Source organism: Bombyx mandarina, chromosome A1 (genome assembly GCF_030267445.1).
Source record: "Bombyx mandarina strain Sakado chromosome A1, ASM3026744v2".
Taxonomy (NCBI): Eukaryota; Metazoa; Arthropoda; class Insecta; order Lepidoptera; family Bombycidae; genus Bombyx; species Bombyx mandarina.
Genome location: NC_143234.1, coordinates 6,389,056 through 6,412,873, shown reverse-complemented (window position 1 = coordinate 6,412,873; position 23,818 = coordinate 6,389,056). Strand labels below are relative to the sequence as shown.

The 23,818-nt window shown below is 37.7% G+C and overlaps 1 protein-coding gene across 4 annotated transcripts in view; it reads right to left on the bottom strand.

Annotated features, from left to right (window-relative positions):
* The window catches only part of cas (castor zinc finger transcription factor), a 134,709-nt gene extending 113,588 nt beyond the window's left edge, over positions 1-21,121 (bottom strand). For 2 of the 4 annotated variants that reach the window (XM_089739908.1, XM_089739906.1), the window contains exon 1: positions 20,300-20,842. The gene's annotated coding sequence lies outside the window, so the exon portion shown is untranslated. Of the gene's footprint in view, positions 1-20,299; positions 20,846-21,080 lie in introns of those variants that run through there. The other 2 variants (XM_028182035.2, XM_089739907.1) reach the window with 2 other exon arrangements.
* Between the last annotated feature and the right edge of the window lie 2,697 nt (positions 21,122-23,818).

The following is a 23,818-nucleotide window of genomic DNA, read 5'->3' as shown; positions in this document are numbered from 1 at the left end:
TTCGTCTGACGGTTTAGTAACTGATGCATTAATGTTTCGAATGTTTTTTTTTTTTGTTCGACGCCCGGAGATTGGTCATTACACATCTGAATATGTGCTCTCCAAAAAAGTAGCCTCACGATTCGGTAAAAAGTCGAAACGAGTCTTGTGATGTAAGTAGATAGCAAACGTGCTCTTTATATTATTAGAATTTGAAGTTTCCGGATTGATTTGAAAGTTTAACGGGGCGAGACTATTTGCTACCTGCCGCGGTCGGTAAATTGATCTCATAGAAACTTCTATAGTCTCTCTTTGTAAGCTCGTTAAGTAAATTGATTTTTCTTTTATAAATAAATTGAGTTCTTGGATTAAATTGGAATGTATTTTTGTACCTATCATGTTATTTGCTCTGAGCTAATGCTTAGCAAGCGTTCTCTGATACTATTTACTGCATATATTTAATTAAATTGAAACAAAAACGATTAAAATAAAAATCAATCAATGAACGACAACCAAAACATTATCAGAACGACACGAGAGCGCCCGTTCCTCACGTTCTCATAATTAAACTCTACATATTCCTTAAACACGAGAATTAACCCCAATTGAGGGAGCGCTCTATTTAAATTACTCATAACGTACTATACAGCTTTCTGGAAGCGTGTGACACGTCACTAATCTATCCGCCAGCTGAGGAGCGCGTCTCGTTTGAAATATGATGTTCGATTTTTATATTTAAACTTCAACAACAGAATTCGAATATCGAATTTTTTTTTCTTAATTTTTATTGAGCTTCGAACTCCTTTGCACGTGTAAAAATTCGTCGAAAGCGGTCGAATATAAATACATACACATTTTGGGACGATCGATTTATTAGTTGTAATTAATTTATTCAGAAAAAAAATTGGTATAATTAAACTAGTATCCAATAAAAACAGTGTAATAACATCGGATTCCTGTTTCATAAAGGCACATTTAAGAAATTTCTCACGGAAATTAAGTTTCGCAATAAACGAACGAGCTATTATGTTTTAATGCGACAGTCTTGCTTTATTTCTATTCGTGATAATCCGAACGTCGCCGCGTCGTATAGCAGGCAAAAGGACCGACAGTTAAATTTAAATTAGTGTAACGCAAAATCGATTAATATTTGAAAAATTAATTAGTTATTCAAATATAAGGAAAATAAATCCTATTAAACAATTTCGGTTGTCCATTAGCTATGCGATATCGGCCTAAATTAGCATCGCTCTATCTTTTCGTGTCTTAAAAGATCTAAAGGATTCAATGAAGAATAGGAAATTAAAGATTTTTTTTACCACTACCCTGTCTAATTCCAAATATAAGTAAATTTAGAGATACGAAAAGTGTTACATACCTAACCATCGCTGGCCATAAATCATAATCTATGATCACGTTAATGATTATTGGCCGTGTTCAACACAACACAACTTTAATCTGTCATTAATACCATATTATGAATTCTTAAATACAAAGCAATACTAAAATTATCATAAGCCATTCGAACACGTTCATTCATAACAATCTGATATTTGAACGAGTGCCGATCCGCCATCTTTGAAACAATGAACGTTTATTGTCTCTTAATTCCATTTTTGAAAAAATAATCCATTTCGCATTTCATCGGGACCGGTTCATTGATTGGTTCTTTATATTTGAAAATGAACTTTCGTAAAACGCACTTAAGTGCAGTATTGTGTGTGTTCCGAGTCGCAGCTGTTTTTAAACAAATATCTGTCAGGCGAATATGATCCTTATCGGTACAAGTTAAGAACGAGAAGCGACCGTAATTGATTTACAGGAACTACATGTGCGGCGCGACGACCTTAGTACCAAATACGAAAGAGGATGGGATCTGCAAGTTTTGTTGTTCGTTTCGTTGTGTTGGTACCAATGTAGCAATACGAAAGTAATTATTCGAATCGAAGAACATTTGAAAATGTTTCCCACTTTTGTTTGGCGCTCGGCTAAGTTTTTGACTAGAAGACTTGGCTTAGTTATCTTGGGCCATCGAGAAGTTTCAGCGTTGGGTTTTAATTTTATTTTTATTTTTATTGCTTAGTTGAGTGGACGATCTCACAGCCCACCTGGTGGTAACTGGAGCCCATAGACATCTACAACGTAAATGCGCCACGCACCTTGAGATATAAGTTCTAAGGTCTCAGTACAGTTACAACGGCTGCCCCACCCTTCAAACCGAAACGCATTACTGCTTCACGGCTGAAATAGGCAGGGCGGTGGTACCTACCCGCGCACACTCACGAAAGGCCCTACCACCAGTAATTACGCAATTTATAATTGTTGCGGGTTTGATTTTTATTACACGACGTTATCCCTTCACCGTGGAAGTCAATCGTGAACATTTGTTAAGTACGTATTTCGCGAAACGAAACGAAATGTGAACTTAGAATCGATTCATTAAATAGCATCCGAGTTCTCGTTCATAATCGAGACGGCGACAACGACCGACATTGATAGCGAAGCGACTTTATTACAATGCGCTGCTCGTATTTACAATGTGGTTTTTGCAGCGTTTGTTTATATGCGGGTAGTTTTTTTTAATTAAATGTATGTACGGCTAAACGACGGTAGCAATCAAGTATGTATAAGCTCAGGAGCACTCACTATGAGCGTTTCTGTTGAAGGCATCGCATCTTACTTTACTCGTATCTTTAGCATCGCTTAGCTTAGAAGTCGTCGTGGCCTAAAGAATAAGACGTCCGGTGCATTCGTGTTGAACGATATGCACCGGTGTTCGAATCCCGCAGGCAGGTACCAATTTTTCCAATGAAATACGTACTTAACAAATGTTCACGATTGACTTCCACGGCGAAAGAATAATATCGTGTAATAAAAATCAAACCCGCAAAATTATAATTTGCGTAATTATTGGTGGTAGAGCATCTCGTGAGTCCGCACGGATAGGTGCCACCATCCTGCCCATTCCTGTCGTGAAGCAGTAATGTGTTTCGGTTTGAAGGGCGGGGCAGCCGTTGTACTGTTGAGACCTTAGAACCCATATCTCAAGGTGGGTGGCGGCATTTACGTTGTAGTTGTCTATGGGCGCCGGTAACCACTTAACACCAGGTGGGCCGTGAGCTCGTCCACCCACCTACGCAATAAAAAAAAAGCTGTAACTGTTATTTTTCATTACCCTCCCCTGAAGTCGCAAAGCATCATGAAAAGCCGGCTGAGCTTTTTATAAGTTGTCGCTTCAGATACTTGGTCAGTCTGTCTTCCTCTCCAGATTAAGCCGCCTAGATCTTTTTCTATTTTTCTCTTCATATAAAAAAAAATGTCCAAAAAATTACCCGATTAAAATGACAAGTTTTGTTAATTTGGATGTGCTTCGTGTGCGACCGCCCTTACGAGTGTATCGAGTACTGTCAGTGTCAATCTGTCACGGGCCGCCCATCTATGGCCTAAACATCCATAGTAATTTATTGACTGCATTTACGACCGTAAACGGTAATAATTATAATTGAAATACGACATCAAACTTTTTGTTTTTCAATTATAAAAAAACGCTTGTTTGTTTTAAGATTGATTTCTTTATTATTGACGGGTGCGGGCTAGCCGAAGTCTTTTTAATAATTCTTACATTAGATTCGGGAGATTCAACCGAATATTGAAGCTTGGAAAGGTGTTTTGAACGAATCCACGAAGCTATGTCCGGTTCGGAGGAACTCATAAAGGGAAGATCTTCCTTCTAGCGGCTAAAATTGCTCAGTAGACCTAGAGTCTAAATGACATTTTGCGGAACATGTATACATGCAAACTTATCTTGAAGATGTCGTAAGCGCAATTTTTTTTATTTTTTTATTCCTTAGATGGGTGGACGAGCTGCCCTGGTCGTTAAGTGGTTACTGGAGCCCATAGACATCTACAACTCTCAGTAATTAACAAACACACCCTAACATAATTTTATCCATCCTATCACACTATAGGCTATCACACTCAAATCGTTTTCTGGCGCAACCTATCAGTCGGGTTCAGAAAGGGTTTCAAGGGTGTAAAATCAACTACCTTATAGTTTTGGGCAAATATCAGTGGTATTTATTAGCAAAATACAGTCCATGTTTTTATTAAAGTTGAATTCAGAATATTTTTTGTTTTGTTTTGGCACCACTTAGAAGTAAATATATTTAATTACACCTCGGAGTCCGCCATGGTGAGGGGAAATAGATGTGCCTATATCAATTTCTCTTCTAAATTTCAAACAAACAATGAAACATCTAGTTTTCTTCTTGTAACTGGGAAACGGTTGCACAAAGAAACAGACTTCTGTGTAAAGCCACCTTCTCATTCGTCCGTGCGTATATGAAGTCAGCGTCGGTAAGCTAATTCGTTTATCTACTATTCCCTTATCAAGGCCGCTGTCTACCAATATTCGCAGCATCAGCTATCCTTGAATAACCAATCTTTCTCGTAGGCACTTTACTGTGACTTTGTTGTGAGTCCGCGCGGGTAGGTAGGTCGACGAGGACGGTGACCGGTACAAAAAAAAAACACAATTTATACTCATCATCTTTCCACTTTATCAACGGATTGGATTCATTTTCTTCATTCTCCGGCCTTGACCGGACCATAATTGAAAGATAATAAATTTTACCTAACAGAAGAAAAAAAAATGTTATTTTACACACAAAAATTTTAGAGCCTCATGCTATATAAGAATAAACATTCGCTATTTTACAACCAACAATGTCTTTATTAAGAATTATTAATTGTAGTGTATTTTGTTCAATCATGGTTGTAAAGTTTTTTCGATGTTCTGTTCTGTTTTTGAATTGATTTGGTATTATTTATAGCATTATGAGCTTGAGGGTTCATTATACAAAATAGGTATAATTGGTGAAATCATTAAAGCGATATTTAGTTTTCTTTAGAGATATTTTCTTAATAAGGTAGCTTATTATAGTACGTAAATACGTAAATAATAGTGTTATGTAGCCTATGTGTAATCCCTCTTCATAGGAAGACAAATTAAATGTTAATTAGTTTTTAGTCGGTAGTGGTGGGAAGAAGATGATCTCAACAAAGCTTCAATCAATGATAACTCCGTGATCAACCATAGATACTAATTACAAAGGAAATCATGCATTTGTCTACATATTTTATGTAATTTTCATCTTTGAACGTAAATGCGCGTATATTAATGACTTAATTTCGCGTCTTTTTATAATTTTATTATTGCCGATGTTTCGAGCACTACGGTTTTCGTGGCCACGACCGTACAGAGTGTTGTTATTAGTTGCTATTTAAATATTATGGTAATAGGGATTAAAGCGTAAAGGAGTAAAATTATGTTTGCGATTATGGATGGAAATTCTATATCAGACATGACTAAATATTTGTTTCTAATTTCATACGTCTATTGTAGATGAAAATAAAACCTTTAAGCATTTGTACGATTCTTTAATATACATAATTAATTTAATTTATTTTATGTATATCTATATATTAAGCTTTAAAGTCTTAAATTAGAGCACAAAAATCGATAACGAAATCTATATATGTACCTATATAAAAATGAATTGCTGTTCGTTAGTCTCGCTAAAACTCGAGAACGGCTGGACCGATTTTGCTAATTTTGGTCTTGAATTATTTGTAGAAGTCCAGAGAAGGTTTAAAAGGTAGATAAATATGAAAATTCCTTTTTTTTGTTTTAAGTTTATTTTATACAAAAGTTTAGGTCTTTTATTTATCGATTGAGGCACTACGAAGTCTACCGGGTCAGCTAGTTAAATATAAAAATTAGAAACGTTAATCCGACTTTCCATTCGCTTCACCAGCGTTGACATCGACACGGACACCACTGGTCAAGCATAAATTGACAATAAGTTCCCTAAAACAAAAACTTACTTACATAACAACAAACCGACATAAAATATTTGTATGAATCACATCACATATGACTCAATGCCATTGTTCGTATACGTATACGACACGACTTTAGTAAATTAGGAAATGTGTTTTTTATTGGTAAAGCATATAGAATTACAATTGATCGTAATAGTGTGTGTTTCCAGTTAATTTCGTGAGAGTATTTCATACAGAGTCGTAGCTACTGCACGCGCAAGGCGCTCGGCGAGTACGTTTGTTTGTATTGGGTAAGCGAACGGTGTACTTAGTGCGAGTTTTTAACTTCTCGATCGCGTGAAAGTTAACTGTTACTGAAGCTAAGAATGTATATTACTAATATATGCCCAGGCGACTGGATAACGTAAGGCCGCCGGATTCCAATCCGGTGGTAGGTTCTGCGAAGCACTGCTCTTGCTAGGACCAGTGTTAGCAAATTGTATCTGCAGAAAGGGGACCTGGTCTTTTGATTGACTGTACAAGAGCTCCCAAAGCCCACAGACATCAAGATATGCGTTTCTCATTACCCACCTTAAAACATGAATTAGAAGTATCGATTGAATTCTACACGGCTATTCTTTCGAACTGGGATAATTAAAGAATGAACTCGATGACGTCAAACTCGATGACGTCATAGTTCAAGTTAGGTTCCTAACAGAATAAATCCTAGATGAACCGAAACACGTCAAGGTATAGATGCGAACCTAAAAAAATACAAGGAATTTTAATGTTAGGAAAAAAAAGATCCACTTTCATGTGCCGCTTCTAAATATTTACGATGCATTATGTAGTAGATTAGTTGTTAGCTCCTTTCATCAATGATCATTTGGAAATTTAAATTTATTGGTCGATATGACGTTTTTCTTTTTCCAAGACATTAAGATCTAAAATCTAAGACCTAACAACACGTAACAGACAAAACGTAGCGTATTAAATTGGTTACGATGTACGTGACGGAATCATATTTAGATGCAAAAAATACCTTATGCTGAGGGAATTTTTTCAAATATTAATTCAAATGAAATAGAATTTCGAATACATTCTTTATTAAAAACATTCAAATTTAGCTTACAACAAGATTGCTTAGATGGATGCATGAGCTCACAGCCCACCTGGTGTTAAGTTGTTACTGGAGCCCATAGACATCTACAGCGTAAATGCCGCCGCACCTTGATGTATGAGTTCTAAGGTTTCAGTATAGTTACAACGGTTGCTCCACTCTTCAAACCGAAATGCATTTCTGCTTCACTGCAGAAATAGGCAGGGTGGTGGTACCTACCCGTACGGACTCACAAGAGGTCCTACCACCACCGGTATGATGAGTGCAAAAAACATATTCTTATTTAAGAATCCCATTGGCAGATTAAAGTTTGAAATTTTTAAATGAATTCGATTTTTTTATTAAATCATTTACAGATTTCCATTAATCATGAATTCTCAAAAATGATACCACCTCAGGCGTACAATCATCTAAAAGATCATGCACATAAAAAGCAAATTAAATATCGGATTTTTTACTATGAATATTTGAAATTACGGCTATCGGTCCTCTTCGATGACCCAAATATCAAAAGTTAATGGTAGAGGAGCGAATGAACTACCAGAGAAAGAAAAGTCAAAAAGATTGACAAGTTTTTTCAAGGTCTTATTCACATAAGACCTATTGCCGCGATGCTAGACATTTCACCACCCTATTAGATAGAATATGAGAATCCAATTCAGTACCTATTCAAAATTTGAACTAATAAGAAAATGAAAACAAATTCTTATAAGTTGGAGGATGATGTTATAAAAGCAATCGAAGGTGTTTAGCGGCGTGAACTTGATGATGAAAGAGCTAACCCCTAAGTTTCTCGTGGGATCTTTTAAGGGAGTCAAGATTCAGATCCGGTGTTAGATTCAGCGAAACAATGCTCTTTCCAGGGCAGATGTTAACATATTCTTTCAGGCTGAGCCCAGTGGACTCGCCAGCCAGTCATGGGTTCAAGCTAACCCCTAGAACAGGAGCTCCCAAACTTATTTTGTCTACTGCCCACTTTGAGAATAAATTATTTTGTAGCCCCCCCATTTTTTCACTTACTTAAAAATCACTATAGCGAGAGCTCAGTCCGTGTCTATGAGTCCTCCTAGATGAAATTACAAATCGCCTCCCAAGCCTCTACAACGCCCCAACAACGCCCCAATTTTTTTTCTGGGTCTCTTACCATTCCCCTTTAGGCCTGCAGCGCCCACAAGGGGGCGTTATCGCCCACCTTGGGAAAGGCTGCCTTAAAGGGTACTTTCAAAAAATAATAATAATGATGACACTTTATTTGTAGTATATAAGCAAATGGACCTTATAAGATCTTATTTTAAGACCCATTTTGAAGTATGTACATGGTCTGAGAGACGTTAAGTTAAATCTCAACCTTATTCTTTTCTCTGATACTGGCATAACCTGACAAATCTGTATTATATTATGTAGATATGGCGAGACTCCGAAAAAAAAACTCGATTGAATTCTTCCAACACCTACAATTAACATAATAAATTGAAACACAATACACTTATAACATTACCAACATCTCATTGTTTTAAAAAGAGAGAAAACGTATTTTTTGTTTTCGATTTACAAAACAATCACGTTCGGTTTGATTGTTCGCTGTGACGTCACGTCCGGTCGCCTGATAAGGGCGGGTTCCGGTCGAAATCCGAACTGACCGAGAATGAGTGACCGAATGAACGGTTCCTCGCGACCTTACCCATCACTATCCACTATGTTAAATATTATACAACCGTTCTAGACCGATTTTTCGTTCATACCAATAATCGAAGCATCTCATTTAGATGTGGTCAATGAATACATTATGTGGCAAAATACTTTATAGGTCTTCCGCATCCGACAATGATACCAGGAGTTTATGCTTTCTGATTACATATTACTGAGGAATAGGCATTTTTTAAATATTTTTTTTTTTTTTTTAAATTCTATTTCATCTATTTTACGTTGCTACTATCTTCGGTTTCTCTTAAAAAGCATTCACACAATTACAGATACCGTGGTAAAGTGCACTGCGAGCCCGTACGGAAAGACGGTACAATGAAGGAAGGAACAATTCTGCCCATATTTACTGCGATTCGTTCATTCAGTCATTCGTTCCGGTTCTATTGAAATATGTATCGTCTCAAACTGGGTGGAGTCAATCGCGCTGTGATATTTATGGACCCCGGCACATAGCGCTACACGGGCCGTAACACTGCCCACTAATATATAGCAATAAAAACAGTCATAACATTAAAGCCGTTGTAATAAACAAATAATATCTAACGTCTCAAAGTGGGTAATGGTATTTGTCTAGCGTGACCACTAAACGCTTAACACAGAGCGGTCCGTGAGCTCGTCTACCCAATCGAAAAACAAAAAGACATTACAATAAAAATTACTATGTTAATCTTAGTAATTTATCACCGACAACGTTAACTTTTATAACACCTACATCACGTAGCAGTTGATGTTCAAATTATATTTATTGTTTTGATGAAATATCGCATGATTGTGTTATTCTTTTTATTATTAAGTACTCGGGAGCTTTTGAAGTCGTGTTGCAATGGGTAAGACTGGGTATACTTGTAACATTTTTTTAATTTTTTATTGCTTAGATGGGTGGACGAGCTCACAGCCCACCTGGTGTTAAGTGGTTACTGGAGCCCATAGACACCTACAACGTAAATGCGCCACCCATCTTGAGATATAAGTTCTAAGGTCTCAAGTATAGTTACAACGGCTGCCCCACCCTTCAAACCGAAACGCATTACTGCATCACGGCAGAAATAAGCAGAGCGGTGGTACCTACCCGCGCGGACTCACAAGAGGTCCTACCACCAGTAATTACGCAAATTATAATTTTGCGGGTTTCATTTTATTACACGATGTTATTCCTTCACCGTAGAAGTCAATCGTGAACATTTTTTAAGTACATATTTCATTAGAAAAATTGGTACCCGCCTGCGGGATTCGAACACTGGTGCATCGCTCAACATGAATGCACCGGACGTTTTATCCTTTAGGCCACGACGACTTCAAAACGATGAAGCGATTATGCCGTAATCCGGATCCTGATGCAGTTATGAATGCTAAAGTCTCCGGCGAGTGTTGTGGACGACTTCAATGATGAAGGAATGACACGGCTTAGAAAAGAAATTAGCAGTATCCTTGAAAATGTGTGGAGATATATGAAAAAGGGAAGATCTTCCACCGAGTGGGTGGTAATTGTTTGGTAGACCGACGATCCGAATGTTGTTGTTCGGAACTTGTATATATGCAAGCTTATCTTGAAAATGTCGTAAGCGAGATTCAGGCATCTGTTAAATATTTTGTGCACTGTGATACCACTTGCAGGTTTTAGGCAATCGTGCTGTATATAAATGAATAATACGATAACTATACAAACGAGATATGGATTTTGGATCCCAAATTCGGTAATCACTTAAAAACAAGCGACGGGTGATATTTTTCGCTACGGCAATAAATAATAAATATTTTTAAGAGACTAAAATGTTGTAGATTTGTTTTGTTAATTGTTCTCAGAAACGTCAAGAATAAGCAAAATCTTAGTTAAGCGAATACGATGATTTGTCAATCATTTTTCTGTTGCATTTCAAGCTTTGTAGACTTTACGGGTAAGACGATTTTACCTTGTGTGCTGTTTGTATAAGATCGTATTGCTGTTGCAGTTTTTTCGTCGTGTATGATCTCTTACCTTTTAGTTTAAATATGTATGAAATCCACTCGGAACAATAACGCAAGAGAAAAAATATAATGTTTAATTTGTATATATTATATGTAGAATAGGGATCGCAGCGCATAAAATAAAATTTACGCCGTTCCAAAATCTTCTGTTATAATAATAATTAAAAAGGAACACTTTTATTATGTCTTGCTCATTTTTCAACCATCTTCGCCATCTTCCTTTTCTCTGTCATTCCATCTGTCATTCTCTTCTCCATTTCTTTCCGTTTTCTCACTCACATTTTAACGTTCCGTTCCACACTCTTTTTATACGTTACGTTCTTATAAATCCTAGATATATTATAATATTCTATGTATTTATTTAAATTTAATTATATGCTCGTTTAAAAACACAGTATATTGTATATATAGCATTTAGTTTTTCTATAATTTAATAATCAATGCACTTACTACCTTATTTTCTGCGTCACCGTTGTTTGACCGGCAGAGTATGCTTTAGACATTGAGCCCGCTAATGTGCATTAATGTGCATGAACTGCTATTAATAAATCGACTGTCCCTACGTATAATATCGAAATTGAAAAACGGTACTTTACAGGAGAGCACTTTGAAGTTAATTTTGTGTACCAAATTGTCATTTATTGGCCTATCTGCAAATAATTTCAGATATATGGGAAACTTTTACTGGCAATTAAATGTATATCTCATTTTATCCCAAATTCTTCATAGTTTTTGAGAAATGTTAGTTTCGATACTTTACTACGTTAATCAATTAGTGTGAACAATCGAAACGGCCCGTTTCGATTGTTTACTTGGGAACTATTTTATCAAAATTATCGAATGTGACTCTTTCGATATTTTACGTTGTACATTTAAATTAAGAAAGTATCGCAAGTGTCACTTTCGATACAGTACGTCAAAGTATTTTATACGTTTCGATACTTGGCCTGTAAAACGATTTTAATTAAAACAAAGACAAATTTAGTTAACTAAGGTTTTAATTGATTTCATTTTAATTTATAAAATGAAATCAATAAAATTCATAACTAATATTGCAATCACAGATTTACATTTAATATAATGATATCAAATGAAACACACTTTTATTCTTCAGTTAGTTAAAAATAAAATATAGAAATAACAAACTTCTTTGAATAAAATATGAACATACTTAATTCTACAAAGTAAAAACTAAACAAAATAAAAGCTTTAAATTAACTTAAAATCCAATAAGATTCGCATTTCTTAGAGTAATTCTAATAATGATTTAGTATTCTTATTAAAATAAACATTTCTTATAATTACTTCTATAAATAATCATAAAAATTTTAAACACTGAACAAAGGAAAGTTTTAAAAAGGGACGTCTTAAAAATTAAACTAAAGCAGGTAACATAACAGATTCAGGTAAGTACAGACTGTAGGATAACTGTACTGTAATATTGTATTTAGTCTGAATCGTCAGTCTTCTTCAAATGTGTTCCTGCTATATTTCAAATTCTTATAATAACTATGGTATTCTTTGGGTATGGCTCCAGTGTTACTTAAATGAATTAAATCCTTATATGTATTTGGCTTCACGTAATGGTAATGTTTGACTCTACAATTTATTTAATGCGATATTAATTACTTGCCTTCTTCCATGACTTCTTGTTTCTATTTTGGTGTTTAAGCATGAAGGATTATTTTTAAGGTTGTATTTAAAATATAAACAATTTGGATCATCTTTACGCACATTAATTTCTTTAATAAAAATAAATTCCACTTCATATTTTCGTTTCTAATATCTTTTTTCCACTTGTGATCATCCAATATAGCTTAAAAATTAAAAAGGTAATCTTGAGTCATTTCCACTACATTATATGGGGTTTTATTAGTTTTAGACCAACGCACTAAAGCAAACCATTGATCTGGGGTGTATGTATATCAGTTCATTTGGACTCTTGCTCTTTATGAGCGTGTACGCTATCTCCTTCGTTCTGCGTGTGCCCTTGCTCTAAAAAGCGATGAGTAATATTGATTTTATATTCTTTTGCTAGATACATATATAAAGAGTATATTATTCGGTTACGGTTTTGGCCCGCGCAATTATCGGACCAAAAGAGAAATTCCTAGGCACCTTACTTTACTTTTCTGTTAACAAAATGAAGTAAGCAACTGCTTACTTCAGTTGCTCCCCTTTTGCCTGTGCACTCTGTCTACATATAGCACGTCTGTTTCTTCTTTCCAGTATCAAATAAAGTAAAATTGTACACACAGAGCTTCCGTTTATAATAAAATAATCCCACGTCACCATGAGGACAATTCAAAATTTTCTGGAAATCCAATGTGGCACAACTGTTTCAGACCACTTTTGAGCAATAAATTTATCATTATTTTTAAATTCTCTAGCAACAGTTTTAGTCTCAATAATTATGTTTTTCATAGGCGCTAATTAGCTCTTCAGTTGGAGAGTTTTCGTTAGAAAAACTGTGGCATTGGTCACATATATCGTATTCATATTTTAATTAATTATATCTGTATACTGGCGTAAAGTTTGCGCTTTGTTATTATAAAGATGAAGATTGTCCCAACCATTATTTAAGTTATATTTTTTTCATTGATAAGTTATTATCTAAATAAAGCTTGCTACTATGTTTTCGGGCGTAATGGGATTCAACTGGTTGAAAAGTGGCTACATAATCAGATACACTTTGAATAATATTAGAATCTATCTTAACTATATGGTTGCTTTCATCTGTTATCTGGTAAAGTAATACCTTCCTGATTTAGTTTTTGATGAGCAGTACGGACGAATTGATCCGTAATCGACAAGGTGTTCAAAAAAGTTTTAAGACAAACACGTTTATATTCGCAGGGATAGTTTTGATTTTCGACTGGATCTGGTAAGAATAACTGTCTTCTAGATGTCCTTTCAGTGGTAAAACGGTGCTTGTTTAACTTTTTGGTAAATTTGTTAATAAAATTCAATTTTTTAGCATGGTCAGCCAATTGCCAAAAACTTGTATGAATTTTCTGACGAGTTGTTTCATTACAATGTTCGCAGCAGTTTAATTTACAAGTTGCTTTACAAATCGGTCCCATTCCTTTTTTGTTATGTACCTTTTCATTCCTGTAAATATATTGTTGACCGGTATTCACTACAATTTTTCGTTTAACATCTATCCAGTTGTCTTTGCACCTTTTCCTTTCCTCCTTTTCTTTTTTTGCTTGGATTAACTTTAAAAGTAGATTTTCTTTTTTAACTGTAGATGACGAGTCACCTTCCAACAAGGTTATAAGTGGAGACTCACATTCAGTTCAGTTCAACTCAGTTATAAGTGACGCGACACTAGGTATGGCCACATTAGGAGAAACTATAATAGTGTCCATGTCTATACTAATATTATAAAGAGGTAATATTATAAAGAGGAAAGATTTGTTTGTTTGTTTGTTTCGAATAGGCTCCGAAACTACTGGACCGATTTGAAAAATTCTTTTTCCATTAGAAGCCGACATTGTCCCTGATGAACATAGGCTACTTTCTTTTATTTATTTTTTATTTTATTTTTTTGGTTTCATGTGTGTTTTAATGTTTCCGAAGCGAAGCGAGGGCGGGTCGCTAGTATCAAATAAGTTAATAAAACAAAAATTGATTTGTAAAAAATATAGTTCTGTTGATATGCATAAATTAATTAATTAATAAAACATACAAATTGATTTTAAGAAAAGCCATATTCTATGGTAGATATATCGAATATAAAAATAAAAATAAATATAATTCCGAATGAAATCATCGAAAGTGGTATTTTCGATAGGCTCGTTGACTAATGTACCCACGTATAATAATGAATGTACCAGATTCGATTACACAAGGAAATTAAACATCAGCGAATAATATCGAAACTGTCACTTTCGATACTCCAAAAAAAATGTTAATCGACGTACAAAATCGAATTTGGGACTTTCGATAGTATACTTCGGTTGAATGACAATTACTTTAAAATACATTGTTTTTGAGGTAAACTTAATTAATCACAGAATATTGTTAAGGAAATCAGATTAAAAAAAAAGGAGAAAATAAACATCATGCACTCGGAATTAATAAATCTGTTAATATACTTATCAGTTTTCCGTTAGAACCACATTACTTCAAAATTGCGTGGGAACGCGCGGGCGCGCGGGGCACCGCGTATACCAACGAAAGCGGTAGTTTCGTCCGCACGCACGCTTCTTGTATCCGCGTATAGTACCGAAATTAAACATTCGATTTTTTACGCTGATTGATTTGTTAAGTATCGATATTATACTCATTGAAAACATGGCTTAATATGTATTTTATAGCTTTTTCTCTTTTTTGTGTGAAAACATACATAAAAAGAAATATTTTAGTGACATAAAAAAAAATCGCAAATTTTCAGTTTCGATACTGTACGTAGGGACAGTCGAAATATGTACTATATAAATAAACGACCTTATAATCGAAAAGATTGGTAGGTTCTGGCGTCGCTGAAGTCCTAGATGATTACTGATCATCAAAGCTGTGGTCAGCCGGAGAATAATGAAAACACCAAAATAGTAAATGTTCGGTATGACAACACATAATAATTTTTTTTAAATAAAAAAAATCTAAACGAGTCTAGAAATTTGGAATGCAATGATTAATTAATTAGGGTAAAGTTAATAATGCCTTGCTTATTGCATTTAAAAAGCCGTCGTACTGAACATTTACCATTTTGTAAACATCACTATATAGTTCGGTAAGTCACCACAGAAATTAAGATTGAAACATAAAATATAGTTAAGAACTGATTTCTTTAATCCGAATCATCAAATATATTCCGGTGAACTGAAATTGAGGAATTCTATGAAGTTAATCAGATCATCTTGGACGGGGTCACAGGTGAGAAGATCCCGATAACAATCTCATATTACAACGCTAGATCTTATATTACGATGTTTCAACTCGAATGCTTTTTTAAATTATTTCATAAGTCATTTTATTTTTGAATCAATCCGAACTTGTTACTGCCATCTTTTTTTCTTAGATGAGTGGACGAGCTCACAGCCCACCTGGTGTTAAGTGGTTACTGGAGCCCATAGACATCTACGATGTAAATGCGCCACCCACCTTGAGATATAGGTTCTAAGGTCTCAAGTACCTATAGTTACAACGGCTGACCCACCCTTCAAACCAAATGCATTACTGCTTCACGGTAGAAATAGGTAGGATGGTGGTACCTACCCGTGCGGACTCACAAGAGGTCCTACCACCAGTAATATCTTGCCAACCCATACTAATAGAATCCTTATCTAACTTTCTAACATTAATCCACAAATCCTACATAGATTTTCCAATCAAGACGATTCACATGTTGACCGGTATTTTGATTACGATAAAACCAAAACATAACGTTTATAAAAATACATTAATTACATCGATTCTTAGACTTAATAGGTGAACGAAATCCCGGCCCGTTTGCAGACCAATGAGTTTCTCGCCAGATCTTCTCAGTGGGTCGCGTTTCCGATCCGGTGGTAGATTCTGCGAAGCACTGCTCTTGCTAGGGTCAGTGTTAGCAACTCTCCGGTTTGAGCCCCGTGAGCTCACCTACAAACGTTAGGGTGAAGCTGAAATAGCCTCTCAAGGCTATCAGCATAGGTAGGAAAAAAAAAGGCCCGTCTGCTAAAAAGTGATTATCGGAGCTGGAGACATCACAGCGTCATCCATCAAAGCTCAGAGCCAACTTCATGCTTAAAGTCATAGCTGCATTTGAATAAGGCATTCCCAACTTTCAAATACCAACTCTTCAGAAGTTGAACACGCTCTAGTCCTAATACTAGTATCACGCGTCACTGGTCAACGCGTGCGAGTAATGAAACGAATAGCTTGTCACAAGGTTCGTCCAAGACTTTTAAAGACTAGTGAGACTAATTCTACGATACAGGCGAGAAATACGGTGCCCGGTCCGTATGTGATACGTATCATATGCAACGGTGTTCGAATCTCGCAGGCGGGTACCAATTTTTCTAATGAAATACGTACTCAACAAATGTTCACGATTGACTTCCACGGTGAAGGAATAACATCGTGTAATAAAAATCAAATCCGCAAAATTATAATTTGCGTAATTACTGGTGGTTGGAGCTCTTGTGAGTCCGCACGGGTAGGTACCACTGCCCTGCCTATTTCTGCCGTGAAGCAGTAATGCATTTCGGTTTGAAGGGTGGGGCAGCCGTTGTAACTATACTGAGACCTTAGAACTTATATCTCAAGGTGGGTGTCGCATTTACGCTGTAGATATCTATGGGCTCCAGTGACCACTTAACACCTGGCGGGCTGTGAGCTCGTCCACCCATGTAAGCAATATAAAAAAAAAACAAATGATTATGTTAGTGTGATCGGTCTTTAATCATCGACTTTGACGTTTCTAGCCAGTTTCTGGGTGTTACTTCGTTCGGACCGTCACGCAAATACCAAAATGAGGTATTCAAGAGTATCCAACTATTTAGGTTTAAAGTTGTGTAAAAGCTATAGATCAGTGATTCTCAACCACTGTGCCGCGGCACTATTGTGTGCCGCCAAATTTTGCAAATATATAATAATGTTAATATTATTAAATTATATCATTTAAAAAGAAAAATATTTTTAACATGAATATATATTTAAATTCACAAAAAATTAAATTATTTTATTATTTGCTTTGCAGCCTTGCATTTATGCAGTGTGTTGTGGTAAGTAAATAATTTTTATCTTTTTCTTTGTGTGCCGCCAAATTTTGAAATCGTTAAATATGTGCCGCAACAAAAAAAAGGTTGAGAATCACTGCTATAGATAGATAAACGGTGGTTAAAGAATATTGCTTTTTTATTCCTAGCTCAGATGTTAACTTAGTGAGTCAGTCCAGCGTAACCTAGCGAGTAGGTGAGCTCACTGGGCCTTAATCTGAGAACATGGCTTACACTAGCTTTAGCAAGAACAGTGCTTCGCTGAATCGGAAGAGCCGAATCGGAAACATGACCCACTGAGAAGATCCGGCAAGAAACTCAGTGGATTCAATATAATCTCTACATATTACTCAATATTACATATAAACACGCTTATACACCTCTTGTGGGTCCGCACGGGTAGGTACCACCGCCCCGCATATTTCTGCCGTGAAGCAGTAATGCGTTTCGATTTGAAGGGCGGGGCAGTCGTTGTAACTATGCTTGAGACTTTAGAACTTATATCTCATGGTGGGTGGCGCATTTACGTTGTAAATGTCTATGGGCTCCAGTAATCACTTAACACCAGGTGGGCTGTGAGCTCAGCAATTTAAGCATTATTGTCTAAGCAATAAAAAAAAATCTCCCTATGTCCGTATGTGATTAGATCTTTGAACCTCATTTTCAAAGACTTCGAGACGCGTCTGATTAACCTGAAACTCTGCACACGGATCATAGTCCGATGTGACAATAAAATAACTTTATAACTTCACTCTAATATCACTGAGCAGCATCAACACGACAAAAATTTCATTCATTCATTAATTAATGTTTCTTGAATTTGAATTTGATGAAAACAGCGCAATGCATATAACGCAACAAAAATAATAACTAATTCAACATTAACAAAGCTCGGTTTCCAATAAACTAATTATAATAGTACCTACCCAAAATTAGTATTATACAGTTCATAATAGATGGCGTATATTTTCGATACATACGACTTTTTAATGTACTACCCACCTATCCAGTCTGGCAGACCAGTGATCGTAATGAAAGGAATGGTTGCTGACAACAAAAAACATGTGGTTTTATCTGATTATCGCGGAACGATTAAATTAATAAAACTGCCGAGAAAATCTATTGTATTTGTAATGCAATGCGCGCAATGTAAAACAAATAAAAAATGTCGGATTGTTTGCCATTTTTTGTAAAGGATTAGGACTAATGGCCCGGAGGCCTTTCCAGTTTCAGCAGAACAGGTGGGCGAGCAAAGGTTCAGCCAGGAGAGGTGGGATTAGCTAACAGCTACCCGAGCGTCTCCAAAAGAGATCTAATAACTCATGAGTAGCTGCTTCGCGAATTAATCTATTACCGGATCGGAAACGCGACCCGCTGAGAAGATCCGGCGAGGAACTCAGCGGGCTGATGTTAAGTTAGGTTGCATGTCGAACTCGAGATTCCTAAGCCTGTTCCTATTGTCAGAGCTGAAGGCGTCGTTTTGCCCTTGTAGGTAGACGAGCATACGGCCCACTTGATGATGAGTGATTACTGTCGCCCATAGACTTTCAGTAATGCCAGAGCCAAGCCGCTGTCTACCGATACCACAAGCCTCGTTTGAAGAAGAACATGTTATAACGCTCGGAAAAGACCGTGGAGGGGAGCGCATTCCAAAGCCGGATGGTACGTGGCAACAAAGATCTCTGGAAGCGCATTCCTCAAAGTGGAATTCACGTTATCTATGAAGTCCGACGCTGAAGTGCTCTAATCATCATCTACATGCATACATCTCAAAATTGTAGCCGACACTGAAATAATATTATTACATCCCAATATCATTTCTCTGGAAGAAAATCAATGCGTTGACCAGCTAACACAATTGAATTATTCTTTTATTTCGGTTCTGTTTGGCTCCGACGGTTTTAAATTGACTTTACCATTGTTGCAGCTTCGCCCTTAAGCAGAATCTGTATGAAGTTAAGAGCTTCCTTTCGTCCAAGTTTAGTAAAATTTAAAACATCGGATTTATTGTTTAGATCGGTCAACGGGCCCACGACCGACCCGTTGGTAATATCGCCGCCCATTTTGAGACTTTCGATCGAAGTCTCAATTGAATTGTATAAAGCATGACCCGTCATTCGAATGATTGCTTCACGGCAGAAATGGGAGAGCGGTCGCACGCACACGCATCCTCAATAATACCTGGCCCATAGCAATATCTAATTACTACTTTAAATTAGTTGTCCAACAAATATAAGCACCGAATAGAATGTACTTTTAAAAAGCACACTAGCCGATCGCAATGGACGAATACATGATTAAAATCGTATTAATCACAATCGTACAAGCAAGCATGGAAGTTAAGCTGTTTCCTAATTAGGCGTCCGTGATCACGAAGAGTGTAACGTAACCGTGACCGTAACGTATCCGATACGTCGGAAAATTTAAAAGTATTAAATAAACCCGAGAAAATTCCGTGAAAGCGTGTCAAAATAATGTTTCCTCGCGAATTCATTAGAAATACCAGTAACACCTTAATTAATTATAACATTTCCTACGATCTGATGATTCTGACCATTAGGTGATTAGAGATGAAATTTAAATGCAAATTAAAAATAACATTATTAAGATACAAGAGTCTACGAAATAAATAAATAAAATTATTTCCTATTAATACAAGTCAGGATAGCAACAAATTGTATTTGAAAATAAGTTTTTTAAGAATCAGTTAACAAATCAATATGATAAATGTAATTTCTTCTTTTTGTTTTTAAGAGATAGGTACAAGATTAAAATAATATTTTCATTTAATCTTAGCAGATTTTGTTATTTACTTATTACTTACTCATTGCATAGATACATTGAGATTTCGATTTTGGGGTGCGAATTTACTCTAATTTTTCAAATCTACATTAAAACTTTAATTGGTAATTTGTCTTATCTATTAAGTATTATCCGAATTGTGGTAGGTTTAGTTACTACAACTTTTGCGTTTATAAACAAAAATAGAACAGAAACTCACCTTAAATTAATTTATCCAAACTCGTGAGCACGCGGAAAAATTTATGAACACAATGTCACAGTTTTTCACAATAAATCCTTATTGTCACTCCACACACACTCCTGTTGGGATACGAACACAAAAAAAGTCGAAACAATCACAGTTTTCAAACATAAACAAACGTCTTTTGTCCTTTCCTATTTACAATGGCCTGAAAGAAAATGTATCAGACGAACTCCGCGGAAAGTTGACAGGAGCGCGCGGGAAAATTTCGAAAAAAGAACATAAAATAATAGGAAACACACAAAATGCACTAGCCGCGCGCGCCGTACACACGCGACTGAAAAAAATTGCCACATCTGCGTAAGACTCGGAAACTAAATCAAAATACTCGCTAGGAGAGGGACGAGTCAACCGAGGCCCCACCCTTCCCCCACCAGCGGCCAATACGCAAAAACATTCATAAAAACCACGCTCGACTCCTCCGCGAAATTATCAATTGTTTATATCACGAACAAAAATGTAAAGCCGATCGGATACATCTCGTCGAGGCCGCGCAACGGACTCGATATAAAACAATTAAGAATCGCACTATACAATCCCGACAATGTCGGAATATTTTAAACAATACGAGGTTTAATTTGTACAATTCATAATAATAAACAAGGTTACTGCGTCGCGACCGAGCAAGCGGACGGTTCTTCGAAATCGTTCGGTTTAAATTAATTCGCAATATGGAGGCTTAGTTCGGTTCTCGAGTTTTCCCGCGCTCCTGGAAATTCGAATCAGGAATGCGTATTACGATTGTGTTGCTATGCGACCGCGCGCTGCAGCCGCCCGGCCACGAATACGGACCGAGTCGGGCGCGAGATACGCCGGCTGTTTTTTTTTTCCGCCAAAAAACGCAAGGGCTCCTTCTTCGCTTTAGGGTTAAGTGTAACAAGAATGACATTTTTTTTTTTCATTCAAGTCTTACGCGCGCATTTGACCTTCGACCAGCCGTCTCTTAGGTCAGTTTCCGAGTCTTTTTTACCGTGCATTTTTTGTGAACGTTATCACGAGACGTAATGCGGTTATAACAACGATATGTGGCCACAATGTGTTACTATGTCTCGCTTGGCTTATGAATTAGTAACGCAATTTTTTCCTGCCTCTTACATACAGGATGTCAGTCTTTGAGATGTTCTAGGAATTTTACTGTTATCGATACTAGTGAAATGGGAAATAAATTGTTGGAATACGCGTCGTGACGTGAATGTTTTTCTAAACAGCCCTCGTGTTCCTGTGTATCCAAGATTAGTTGGGATATCAGCATTTGAAATTGAAGTCAAAGAATATACATTTTTTGGTATGATCATGAAAATTAATACATTTCAATGACCCGTTTAAACTAAGCTGTCAGATCTTATAATGTGTCCTGCTAAAAACAAAAATCCTCCACTCCCCCCTTTAATATTGCAGCATGTCCTACCCACAACACAGCCAACCCTCCTACAACACGATAGATACGTCCCTACAAAGACCCGTGTTGTGCGAAACCGCGTTATAAGACACTAGAAGCCAATACAAAAAGGAGAGTAATTTTTCTGAATGAAACATCTCTACTATACCTGTATATATTTTTTTTACATAAAAAATAAGCAGTAAATTTTCGGTTATTCCCTTAAAATGTGTGTTCATGTTGCATAATGTTATTCTCTAAATAGATTTAAACAAACGTCTCGTTGTCGTGTTGTAGAAGTACTGTTTTTTTTTATTGCTTATATGGTTTTTTTTTTTATTTATTGCTTAGATGAGTGGACGAGCTCACACCTCTTACATATCGAGGCGTCAGTGTGCCGCATCGCGCTGACGGGACACCAGCCGATCGTCATCGCATCCGTATATCTCCCTCCTGACAAACCCCTCCTGAGCAGTGACCTCGAGACACTGCTCGGTATGGGGGACGCGGTCATTCTGGCAGGCGATTTAAATTGCCACCACACTAGGTGGAACTGCCATCGCACGAATGTGAACGGTAGGCGTCTCGACGCGTTCATAGACGACCTCACATTCGAGATATTCAACCCCCCGACCCCCACGTGCTATCCGTACAACGCCGCGCGTCGTCCGAGCACAATAGATCTGGCACTGCTGAGGAACGTAACTCTGCGCTTGCGCTCCATCGAGGCAATGTCAGAACTCGACTCAGACCACCGACCTGTCGTAATGCAGCTCGGTCGCCCAGTCAACCGCGAACCAGATACGAGGACCATGGTGGATTGGAAGAAGCTGGGCACGTGCTTAGCTGACACCGCTCCACCAATCCTCCCTTGCGGCCCGGATTCAACTCCATCCCCCGAGGATACCGTCGAATCCATAAACATCTTCACTGATCACGTCTCGACGGCGATCATAAGATCCTCGAAACAAGTCGATGTGGAGGACTGCTTCCACCGCATCAGACTTTCCCCCGATCTTAGGGACCTCGTTAGAATTAGAAACGCGGCGATCCGGGCCTACGATCGATATCCCACGGATTCAAACCGGACTCGGATGCGTCGCTTACAGCGGGAGGTCAAATCCCGCTTGAGCGACGCCCGAAACGAAAACTGGGATAGTTATTTAAAAGAACTCGCGCCCACTCACCAAGCATACTGGCGACTAGCTAGGACCCTCAAGTCCGAAACTATCGTCACTATGCCGCCTCTCGTACGCCCCTCAGGCCAACCACCGGCTTACGATGACGATGACAAGGCAGAGTTGCTGGCCGATGCACTGCAAGAACAGTGCACCACCAGCACTCAACACGCGGACCCCGAACACACCGAGTTCGTCGACAGGGAGGTCGAGCGCAGAGCTTCCCTGCCGCCCTCGGACGCGTTACCCCCCATTACCACTTCCGAGGTTAAGGAGGCGATCGATAGCCTACAACCACGGAAAGCTCCCGGCTCCGACGGCATCCGCAACCGCGCGCTAAAACTGTTACCAGCCCAACTGATAACGATGTTGGCCACAATATTAAATGCTGCTATGACGAACTGCATCTTTCCCGCGGCGTGGAAAGAAGCGGACGTTATCGGCATACACAAGCCGGGCAAACCGAATAACGAAACCGCGAGTTACCGCCCCATCAGTCTCCTCCCGGCGATAGGCAAATTATACGAACGGCTCCTTCGTAAACGCCTCTGGGATTTCGTATCCGCGAATAAAATTCTTATAGACGAGCAGTTTGGATTCCGCGCCAGACACTCGTGCGTCCATCAAGTGCACCGCCTCACGGAGCACATCTTACTAGGGCTGAACAGGCGGAAACCCATTCCGACAGGAGCCCTCTTCTTCGATATAGCGAAGGCGTTCGACAAAGTCTGGCACAACGGTTTGATATTCAAACTGTATAACATGGGAGTGCCAGACAGACTCGTGCTCATCATACGAGACTACTTGTCGAACCGTTCGTTCCGATATCGAGTCGAGGGAACGCGTTCCCGGCCCCGTCACGTCACAGCCGGAGTCCCGCAAGGCTCCGCCCTCTCCCCGTTACTATTCAGTTTGTATATC